The sequence below is a fragment of the Ricinus communis genome, chromosome 8 (assembly GCF_019578655.1).
Source record: "Ricinus communis isolate WT05 ecotype wild-type chromosome 8, ASM1957865v1, whole genome shotgun sequence".
Lineage (NCBI taxonomy): Eukaryota > Viridiplantae > Streptophyta > Magnoliopsida > Malpighiales > Euphorbiaceae > Ricinus > Ricinus communis.
The window spans coordinates 22,508-35,137 of record NC_063263.1 but is presented as its reverse complement, the minus strand read 5'-3'; positions in this window follow the sequence as shown (position 1 = coordinate 35,137).

Sequence of the window (12,630 nt, the reverse complement as noted above, 5' to 3'; positions counted from 1 at the left end):
TAGAGTTACAAAATAGATGCACATAATTAGTCATAATCTGGAGTTACAAAATGGATGCATATAATTAGTTGTCATTTGGGAGTTACAAAAATGAGTGACATCAATGTAAAAACAGCCACTTTTAATAAGTTTTAAGGGGAATTAAAGGGAAAAACATGGGGAAGCTCAAAAGACATCCATTTAGGTTTCTTTGTCTTGTTTTGGCTATAAATATCAAAGCCAAATCCATTTGTAACTATAGAATTTTGAATGATAATCTTTGTTTGCTCTTTGTGAGTTTTTTGCTTAAGTTCTTGCATGAACTTTGAACTTATCAAACTATTTTTAGTTTGTGGCGTTCTCTAACCAAAATCTTGTGTTTGATTCTTAACTTATCAAATCATACTTGGTTTGGAGTTGAATTCAAGTGCTAGTTTCATTGTTGGAACTAGTTTTTTTCCTAACTTCACTTGAGGAGATCCTTGGGTTTTGGAATCATCTTGATTGGAGGGTGTTTTCTTGCATTCCATATGTATCATAACTCTCATTAGTATTGGGAAAGCGTGTTCTAGGATGATGATTTCATCATCAAGCTTGCTGAGTCGAGGTTTGTTTTTATCTTTTGATGCAATAAAGACAAGAATTACAAATGATCCTTTAAGCTTTCAAGGAGGTCCAATGACAAGATCCAAGTCCAAAAGTATGCAGAAGTCATTGGGCTTAATTAAAGACATTTGGAATGTTCAAACACAACAAGGCTCGGTCGATCAAGATTTAGGATTTGCAAAAAGGATCCAAAATCATCAATTTAGTGCAATAAGTTCATTTGAACTCATAGGTCGATAAGATTCATTTGAAGCCTTTTTTTATTTTCATTTTATTAGGTTTTTCTTAAGTTATGGTGTGATTAGTTGTCTTTTAGAGTTACAAAATAGATGCACATAATTAGTCATAACTGCAGGTTACTGAAATGGATACATAATGGGAGTTACAAAATGAAAGGTGACACGATGTATAAACACGACACACTTTTAATAAGTTTAGAAGGGGAATTAAAGGAAAACGTGGAAGCTCAAAAGACATCCATTTAGGTGTCTTGTTTTGGCTATAAATATCAAAGCCAAATCTATTTATAAATATAGAATTTTGAATGATAATCTTTGTTTGCTTTCGAGTGTTTTTGCTTAAGTTCTTGCATGAACTTTGAACTTATCAAACTATTTTTAGTTTGTGGCGTTCTCTAACCAAAATCTTGTGTTTGATTCTTAACTTATCAAATCATACTTGGTTTGTGGCGTTTGGAGTTGAATTCAAGTGCTAGTTTCATTGTTGGAACTAGTTTTTTTCCTAACTTCACTTGAGGAGATCCTTGGGTTTTGGAATCATCTTGATTGGAGGGTGTTTTCTTGCATTCCATATGTATCATAACTCATTAGTTATCGCGTGGTTGCTAAGATGATGATTTCATCATCGGGTGGTATCGAGTCTCTTGAGTCGATTTCTATATCTTGTGTTTTGTGTGTTATTAAAGTTTTCATCTTCTTTATTTTTTTTTTTGTACAATTCTCCTTCTCCTTGTTTCAATATTTTCCTTCTAAGTACTCATTCTTTTCAAAGTTTACACCTTTGTGCGTATAAAGTAAAACTTCGTTGTCCTTTGCTAAAAAAAATTTGTGTTCATAATTTCTTTTCGGTTGTGTTATTATCATTAAAAAAAAAAACAAAAAGATCACGAAGATCAAAAAGAAAAGAATTCACGGTAAAATCATATTCTATTATTTTATTTTATTGCTTTCTTGTGTCTAGCTACTTCTAATTATTTGCACTTAACAACAACTTAATTAGACAGCCTTTTTTTCTCACACTCCATTGAATTGCCATAATCTGATTTGGTTTGTTTAGGTGATTAGCTCTAAGAACCTAAAGCAAAAGGCAAGAGAGGTAAAAGGCAATAGTGGACGAGCGAGAAAAGCCAAAACTTTGGAGTGAAACACGAGCGGTGGACATTTTAATTGAGACACACGACAGCCGGAAAGTGTTTTTTGAGGCTATACTAACTTGTTTTTCAGGTTTTTCGCACAATGTCAAAAGAACAAGTTTTAAGTAGTGGGCAGCATCCATTGAGCAAACTTTGCAAGCAATGCAAAAGAGTTTGAAAGAATGTATAGGCGAATGGATGATGTTGCTGGAAAGTGTGAGGAAAGGCAAGGTGAAACTATTACAAGAATTCAGCGACCTAGAAAGAAAGGCTAACAGCCTTTCAGCAAGAGGATTATGATGCCGAAGATGATTTGGAGGATGACCAAGCAACCACTTTTGGTGGAGATGACCATCCTAGGAGACACAATAGGAGATCAAGGCAAGATGGTGTAGATCGCTCAGGCGAGGCGAAAATGAAAATTCCTTCCTTCAAGGAAAGAATGATCTGGCTCTACTTGGAATGGGAGCAAAGGTGGAGATGATCTTCGAATGCCATAACTATTCGGAGAGGGTAAAGTGCTTGGTATTACTTGTGGCATCAATTGTGTGGGAAAGGAGGCGAAATGGAAGACCCCAGTAGGTCATGGATGAGATGAAACGCATCATGAGGAAGAGGTTCATTCCTAACTATTACTATATGAGATTTGCATCAGCGATTGCAAACTCTGGCAGAGGAACATGATGTGTGGAGGAGTACCCCACGAAAGAAATGGAAATGGCTATGATTAAAGCAAATATGGAGGAGGATAGAGAGGCTACCATGGCAAGATTCTTGAATGGTCTAAACAAGAATATTACGATCTTGTGGAGTTGCAACATTATGTGGAGCTTGAGGACATGGTGAATGTGGCCATGAAAATTGAAAGGCAACTGCCGCGAAAGTGCAAGTAAGTTTGATTCTAAACTTAATTCGAGTTCAGTCTCTAATTGGAATCGAATCGGAGTAAAAAGGATGATAAATTTGCAGTTGAAATAAGAATAAAATGAATAAGGCAAAAAACAAAGTTGAGAATCAAGCTAATCAATCTGAAGCTCAAGTGTTTTAAGTGTCTTGGACATGGTCATTATGCACGTGATTGCCCTAATAAGAGGACCATGATTGTTAGAGATGGAATTGTTGAATCTGAAAGTGAAAATGAAAATGATGATGAGAATGATGACATGCCAACTTTAGAGGATGTTAGTGATGTTGCCAGGATGTGTTAGTTAGTAGTACAACGCACTTAGTTTACAATGTAAACCACGATGAACATGGAGGAGGCAAATGAGAATTTGTTTCATACTCATTGTTTAATTGCTAAGCCAGGTAACATGATTGTTGATAGTGAAGTTGTACTAATGTCATAGTACTGCTTGCTTGTGGAGAAATTGAAATTAAATACTACCAAACCACCCAGTCTGATGTTCGCAATGGTTGAACGATAGTAGTGGTGTTGTGAAGGTAAATAAGCAAGTGCTAATTTCTTTTCCATCGGGAGATATAAGGACGAGGTGCCTATGATGTGGTTCCCATGTATGCAGTATATACGTTTTATCAAGACTTTGGCAATATGATAGAAGTGTGATTTATGATGGGTTCAAGAATCGATATTCCTTGACTATTGATGGACAAAAGTTCAATCTTGGACCATTACCTCCCAAGGCCATTTTGATGATCAAGTGAGAATTAAACAACAATATGAAGAGCTTGAATCTTCTTCATGGGGAACGTCGGGAAGGAGCAAGAAATAGTGAAAAAGAAAAAGGTGAGGTAAGTGGTAAGTGAGAGTGTAATGGGAGTGAAAGAAAGATGAACGGTACGCAAAGCCAAGTGATGTGAGAGAGGAACACTAACGCCTTGCTTTGTTATACTCTTGTATCTTTCGTACAAGGAAGTTTTGATGATTTCTAATGATCTTAATAAGGATTTGCCTCAGGTCGTCGAACTTTGCAGAATATGAGGCTATTTCAGACGTTGCCTAAAGGATACCACCAATTCAGAGAATTGAACATCAAATTGATTTCATATAATCAAGATACCAATAGCGGAGAGATGCAACCCAGCAACCGAGACAAAGAAGAAACCAATCCAGAACCGTGCAAAGATAGCTGAGCTGGAGCAGGTACGTAAGGGTACGAAGAGGCATCCTAAGAGAAAGCGTCCGGTCCTCACGGTTCACTCATTTTTAGTGTGCCTAAAAAGATGGTTCAGAGGATGTGTGTTGATTGTCGTGCCGTCAACAAAATAGCAGTAAAGTATCGCCATCCTATACCTAGGCTAGATGACATGTTGGATGAATTGCACGGTGCTTGTGTATTTTCTAAAGTGGATTTAAAATCCGGATATCATCAAATAAGAATGCGTGAGGGTGATGAATGGAAAACCGCTTTCAAAACAAAACATGGATTATATGAGTGGTTAGTCATGCCATTTGGTTTAACTAATGCTCCAAGTACTTTTATGCGATTGATGAATCATGTTTTACGCGCTTTCATTGGAAAGTTTGTAGTGGTTTATTTTGATGATATTCTTGTGTATAGCAAATCTTTAGATGAGCATGTAATACACTTAAAGCTGGTTTTTGATGTGTTAAGGCAAGAGACATTATATGCTAATCTTAAGAAATGCACTTTCGCACTAATGAAATTACTTTTCTTGGATATATTGTTAATGACAAGGGAATTCATGTTGATCAAGAAAAGTAAAAGTAATTAGAGAGTGGACAAAACCTACTAGTGTGCATGATGTTAGGAGTTTTCATGGTCTTGCTAGCTTTTATAGGAGATTCATTAAGGATTTCTCTACAATTCACTGCACCTTTAACTCGGAATACATTAAAAGAATGTGGGTTTCAAGTGGGAAAAGAACAAGATGATGCTTTTAACTTGCTAAAAGAAAAACTTAGTTTAGCACCTTTACTTGCTTTACTCGACTTTGCTAAAACCTTTGAGGTTGAGTGTGATGCAAGTGGAATAGGTATTGGTGGAGTCTTGATGCAAGAAGGAAGACCAATTCGCGTTCTTTAGTGAGAAGCTAAGTGGAGCAAGTCTAAACTACCCAACTTATGACAAAGAGTTTTATGCTTTGGTAAGAGTTTTAGAGACATGGCAGCACTATCTTTGGTATAAGGAATTCATTATACACACCGACCATGAGTCTTTGAAATATCTCGAAAGGACAAGGGAAGCTAAGCCGTAGGCATGCTAAATGGGTGGAATTTATTGAATCCTTTCCATACATCATCAAGTACAAACAAGGTAAAGAGAATGTTGTTACTAGATGCTCTATCTAGAAGGTATGCTCTAATTTCTACACTTGATGCAAAATTATTGGGTTTTGAGTTCATTAAGGAATTATATAATTCAGACCATGATTTTGCTAATGTATATAGGGCATGTGAGAGAGGGGGTTTGACAAGTTCTATAGACATGATGGTTTTCTTTTAAAGAAAATAAGTTATGCGTGCCTCAATCTTCTTTAAGAGAGTTGCTTGTGAGGGAGGCACATGGTGGGGGTTTGATGGGGCACTTTGGTGTGAGAAAAACTTTAGATGTTTTAGAAAATTATTTCTTTTGGCCACAAATGAAAGAGATGTTCAAAAATATGTGAGAGATGCATCACTTGTAAACAAGCTAAATCTAAAGTGATGCCTCATGGGTTGTATACTCCACTTCCCATACCTAATGAACCTTGGGTAGACATTTCTATGGACTTTGTTCTAGGATTACCTAGGTCAAGGGGAGGGAAAGATTCTATTTTGTTGTTGTTGACAGGTTTAGCAAAATGGCACATTTCATTCCATGCCACAAGATGATGATGCAACTCATATTGCGGGGTTGTTCTTCAAAGAAATTGTAAGATTGCATGGGGTTCCAAGGACAATTGTCAGTGATAGAGATGTCAAGTTCCTTAGCCACTTTTGGAAGACACTTTGGAGCAAGATGGGAACAAAGCTTCTATTCTCAACAACTTGTCCTCCACAAACGGATGGACAAACGGAGGTGGTTAATAGGACTCTCTCACAACTATTGAGGGCAATAATTCAAAGAAATTTGAAGAATTGGGAAGAATGTTTGCCACATGTTGAGTTTGCATACAATAGGAGTATTCATGGTACAACAAATTGTTCACCTTTTGAGATTGTATATGGGTTCATTGCCATTACAACAAATTAACTCCAATGGATTTATTGCCATTACCCATTGATAAGGCTAATTTTGAAGGTAAGCAAAAAGCTGAATTTGTTAAAAGCTTACATGAGAATGTGCGTACTCAAATAGAGAAAAGAAATCAACAATATCAAAAGCAACACAACAAGGGGAGAAAGAAAGTTGTATTTGAACCGGGTGACTGGGTTTGGGTACATTTGAGAAAGGAAAGATTTCCAAGCCAAAGGAAGTCTAAATTAATGCCAAGAGGGGATGGGCCATTCCAAGTTCTTGAAAGAATTAATGACAATGCCTATAAGATAGATTTGCCAAGTGAGTATGGCAATGTGAGTGCTTCTTTTAATGTTGCTGATCTTTCTTTATTTGATGTAGGTGATGAAGTTGACAATGAGGGCTGATTCGAGGACGAATCCTTACGAGGGAGAGAGGGAATGATGCAATAAAGACAAGAATTACAAATGATCCTTTAAGCTTTCAAGGAGGTCCAATGACAAGATCCAAGTCCAAAAGTATGCAAGAAGCTTTGTTGGGCTTAATTAAAGACATTTGGAATGTTCAAATACAACAAGGCTCAGTCCAAGATTTAGGATTGCAAAAAGGATCCAAAATCATCAATTTAGTGCAATAAGTTTGGGCTGAACTCATAGGTCCAATAAGATTCATTTGAAGCCTTTTTTTTTATTTTCATTTTATTAGGTTTTTCTTAAGTTATGGTGTGATTAGTTGTCTTTTAGAGTTACAAAATAGATGCACATAATTAGTCATAATCTGGAGTTACAAAATGGATGCACATAATTAGTTGTCATTTGGGAGTTACAAAAATGAGTGACATCAATGTAAAAACAGCCACTTTTAATAAGTTTTAAGGGGAATTAAAGGGAAAAATGTGGGGAAACTCAAAAGACAACCATTTAGGTTTCTTTGTCTTGTTTTGGCTATAAATATCAAAGCCAAATCCATTTGTAAATATAGAATTTTGAATGATAATCTTTGTTTGCTCTTTGTGAGTGTTTTTGCTTAAGTTCTTGCATGAACTTTGAACTTATCAAACTATTTTTAGTTTGTGGCATTCTCTAACCAAAATCTTGTGTTTGATTCTTAACTTATCAAATCATACTTGGTTTGTGGCGTTTGGAGTTGAATTCAAGTGCTAGTTTCATTGTTGGAACTAGTTTTTTTTCCTAACTTCACTTGAGGAGATCCTTGGGTTTTGGAATCATCTTGATTGGAGGGTGTTTTCTTGCATTCCATATGTATCATAACTCATTAGTAAATGATAGGAAATCATCATCTTAGCAACCACACACCCCAATAACTAATGAGTTATGATACATATGGAATGCAAGAAAACACCCTCCAATCAAGATGATTCCAAAACCCAAGGATCTCCTCAAGTGAAGTTAGGAAAAAACTAGTTCCAACAATGAAACTAGCACTTGAATTCAACTCCAAACCAAGTATGATTTGATAAGTTAAGAATCAAACACAAGATTTTGGTTAGAGGCATACAAACTAAAAATAGTTTGATAAGTTCAAAGTTCATGCAAGAACTTAAGCAAAAACACTCATGAAAGAGCAAACAAAGATTATCATTCAAAATTCTATATTTACAAATGGATTTGGCTTTGATATTTATAGCCAAAACAAGACAAAGAAACCTAAATGGATGTCTTTTGAGCTTCCCACGTTTTTCCCTTTAATTCCCCTTAAAACTTATTAAAAGTGGTCATTTTTACATTGATGTCACTCATTTTGTAACTCCCAAATGACAACTAATTATGTGCATCCATTTTGTAACTCCAGATTATGACTAATTATGTGCATCTATTTTGTAACTCTAAAAGACAACTAATCACACCATAACTTAAGAAAAACCTAATAAAATGAAAATAAAAAAAAAGGCTTCAAATGAATCTTATTGGACCTATGAGTTCAGCCCAAACTTATTGCACTAAATTGATGATTTTGGATCCTTTTTGCAATCCTAAATCTTGGACTGAGCCTTGTTGTGTTTGAACATTCCAAATGTCTTTAATTAAGCCCAACAAAGCTTCTTGCATACTTTTGGACTTGGATCTTGTCATTGGACCTCCTTGAAAGCTTAAAGGATCATTTGTAATTCTTGTCTTTATTGCATCATTCCCTCTCTCCTCGTAAGGATTCGTCCTCGAATCAGCCTCATTGTCAACTTCATCACCTACATCAAATAAAGAAAGATCAGCAACATTAAAAGAAGCACTCATATTGCCATACTCACTTGGCAAATCTATCTTATAGGCATTGTCATTAATTCTTTCAAGAACTTGGAATGGCCCATCCCCTCTTGGCATTAATTTAGACTTCCTTTGGCTTGGAAATCTTTCCTTTCTCAAATGTACCCAAACCCAGTCACCCGGTTCAAATACAACTTTCTTTCTCCCCTTGTTGTGTTGCTTTTGATATTGTTGATTTCTTTTCTCTATTTGAGTATGCACATTCTCATGTAAGCTTTTAACAAATTCAGCTTTTTGCTTGCCTTCAAAATTAGCCTTATCAATGGGTAATGGCAATAAATCCATTGGAGTTAATGGATTGAACCCATATACAATCTCAAAAGGTGAACAATTTGTTGTACCATGAATACTCCTATTGTATGCAAACTCAACATGTGGCAAACATTCTTCCCAATTCTTCAAATTTCTTTGAATTATTGCCCTCAATAGTTGTGAGAGAGTCCTATTAACCACCTCCGTTTGTCCATCCGTTTGTGGAGGACAAGTTGTTGAGAATAGAAGCTTTGTTCCCATCTTGCTCCAAAGTGTCTTCCAAAAGTGGCTAAGGAACTTGACATCTCTATCATCGACAATTGTCCTTGGAACCCCATGCAATCTTACAATTTCTTTGAAGAACAACCCGCGATGATGAGTTCGCATCATGTCTTGTGGCATGGAATGAAATGTGCCATTTTGCTAAACCTGTCAACAACAACAAAAATAGAATCTTTCCCTCCCCTTGACCTAGGTAATCCTAGAACAAAGTCCATAGAAATGTCTACCCAAGGTTCATTAGGTATGGGAAGTGGAGTATACAACCCATGAGGCATCACTTTAGATTTAGCTTGTTTACAAGTTGATGCATCTCTCACATATTTTTGAACATCTCTTTTCATTTGTGGCCAAAAGAAATAATTTTCTAAAACATCTAAAGTTTTTCTCACACCAAAGTGCCCCATCGAACCCCAGCCATGTGCCTCCCTCACAAGCAACTCTCTTAAAGAAGATTGAGGCCACGCATAACTTATTTTCTTTAAAAGAAAACCATCATGTCTATAGAACTTGTCAAACCCCCCTCTCTCACATGCCCTATATACATTAGCAAAATCATGGTCTGAATTATATAATTCCTTAATGAACTCAAAACCCAATAATTTTGCATCAAGTGTAGAAATTAGAGCATACCTTCTAGATAGAGCATCGGCAACAACATTCTCTTTACCTTGTTTGTACTTGATGATGTATGGAAAGGATTCAATAAATTCCACCCATTTAGCATGCCTACTGACAGCTTCCTTGTCCTTTGAGATATTTCAAAGACTCATGGTCGGTGTGTATAATGAATTCCTTATACCAAAGATAGTGCTGCCATGTCTCTAAAACTCTTACCAAAGCATAAAACTCTTTGTCATAAGTTGGGTAGTTTAGACTTGCTCCACTTAGCTTCTCACTAAAGAACGCAATTGGTCTTCCTTCTTGCATCAAGACTCCACCAATACCTATTCCACTTGCATCACACTCAACCTCAAAGGTTTTAGCAAAGTCAGGCAAAGCAAGTAAAGGTGCTAAACTAAGTTTTTCTTTTAGCAAGTTAAAAGCATCATCTTGTTCTTTTCCCCACTTGAAACCCACATTCTTTTTAATGCATTCAGTTAAAGGTGCGAATTGTAGAGAAATCCTTAATGAATCTCCTATAAAAGCTAGCAAGACCATGAAAACTCCTAACATCATGCACACTAGTAGGTTTTGTCCACTCTCTAATTACTTTTACTTTTCTTGATCAACATGAATTCCCTTGTCATTAACAATATATCCAAGAAAAGTAATTTCATTAGTGCGAAAGTGCATTTCTTAAGATTAGCATATAATGTCTCTTGCCTTAACACATCAAAACCAGCTTTAAGTGTATTACATGCTCATCTAAAGATTTGCTATACACAAGAATATCATCAAAATAAACCACTACAAACTTTCCAATGAAAGCGCAAAACATGATTCATCAATCGCATAAAAGTACTTGGAGCATTAGTTAAACCAAATGGCATGACTAACCACTCATATAATCCATGTTTTGTTTTGAAAGCGGTTTTCCATTCATCACCCTCACGCATTCTTATTTGATGATATCCGGATTTTAAATCCACTTTAGAAAATACACAACGTGCAATTCATCCAACATGTCATCTAGCCTAGGTATAGGATGGCGATACTTTACCGTTATTTTGTTGACAGACGACAATCAACACACATCCTCCATGAACCATCTTTCTTAGGCACTAAAATTACAGAACCGCACAAGGACTCATGCTTTCTCTTACGTACCCCTTATCCATAAGCTCACTCACTTGCCTTTGGATTTCTTTTGTCTCCTCGGGGTTGCATCTATATCGGCCTATTAGGTATGCTTGCACCCGGAATGAAATCAATTTGATGTTCAATTCCTCGAATTGGTGGTAATCCTTTAGGCACATCTTCGGGAAATAGCTCTTCATATTCCTGCAAAAGTTCAAGAACAACACAAGGCAAATCCTTATTAAGATCATTAGAAATCATCAAAACTTCCTTGTACATGAGTACAAGTAAGGGGGTACGCCTCAAGGTTAGTGTTCTCCTCACATCACTTGGCTTTGCATACACATTCATCTTTCTTTCACTCTCATCTCCCTTGTTTTCTCTCACCTTGTGTTTCCCATTACACTCACTTTTACCACTTACCTCACCTTTTTCTTTTTTCACTATTTCTTGCTCCTTCCCCTGATATTCCCCATATGAAGATTCAAGCTCTTCATATTGTTGTTTAATTCTCACTTGATCATCAAAAATGGCCTTGGGAGGTAATGGTCCAAGATTGAACTTTTGTCCATCAATAGTCAAGGAATATCGATTCTTGAACCCATCATAAATCACACGCCTATCATATTGCCAAGGTCTTCCCAATAAAACATGTCTGGCATACATGGGAACCACATCACAAAGCACCTCATCCTTATATCTCCCAATGGAAAAAGAAATTAGCACTTGCTTATTTACCTTCACAACACCACTATCATTCAACCATTGCAACTTGTAAGGCCTTGGGTGTTTGGTAGTTGGTAATTTCAATTCTCCACAAGCAAAGTACTAGCAACATTAGTACAACTTCCACTATCAACAATCATGTTACACAACTTATTAGCAATTAAACAATGAGTATGAAACAAATTCTCACGCTCTCCATGTTCATCGTGTTTACATTGTAAACTAAGTGTGCGTTGTACTACTAACACATCCCCTTTAGCATACTCAACATCACTAACATCCTCTAAAGTTGGCATGTCATCATTCTCATCATCATTTTCATTTTCACTTTCGGATTCAACAATTCCATCTCTAACAATCATGGTCCTCTTATTAGGGCAATCACGTGCATAATGACCATGTCCAAGACACTTAAAACACTTCAAGCTTCTAGATTGATTAGCTTGATTCTCAACTTTGTTTTGCTGCCTATTTCATTTTTATTCTTATTCTCATCCACTTTAGGCTTAGCAAATTTATCATCCTTTTACTCCAATTCGATTTCCAATTAGAAGAACTAGAACTCGAATTAAGTTTAGAATCAAACTTACTTGCACCTTTCAGCCGAGTTGCCTTTCAATTTTCATGGCCACATTCACCATGTCCTCAAGCTCCACATAATGTTGCAACTCCACAAGATCAGCAATATTCTTGTTTAGACCATTCAAGAATCTTGCCATGGTAGCCTCTCTATCCTCCTCCATATTTGCTTTAATCATAACCATTTCCATTTCTTTGTGGTACTCCTCCACACTCATGGTTCCTTGCCTTAGAGTTTGCAATCGTTGATGCAAATCTCTATAGTAATAGTTAGGAATGAACCTCTTCCTCATGATGCGTTTCATCTCCATCCATGACCCTACGGGTCTTTCTCCATTTCGTCTCCTTTCCCTACACAATTGATGCCACCAAAGAGCGTAATCACAAAACTCAACGAAGTTTTACCTTTTCTCCTCCGAATAGTTATGGCATTCGAAGATCATCTCCACCTTTGCTCCCATTCCAAGTAGACATCGGGATCATTCTTTCCTTGAAAGGAAGGAATTTTCATTTTGATGCGCCTAGGTTGCGATCTACACCATCTTGCCTTGATCTCCTATTGTGTCTCCTAGGATGGTCATCTCCACCAAAAGTGGTTGCTTGGTCATCCTCCAAATCATCTTCGGCATCATAATCCTCTTGTTCAAAGGCTAGTTGCCTTTCTCTTCTAGGC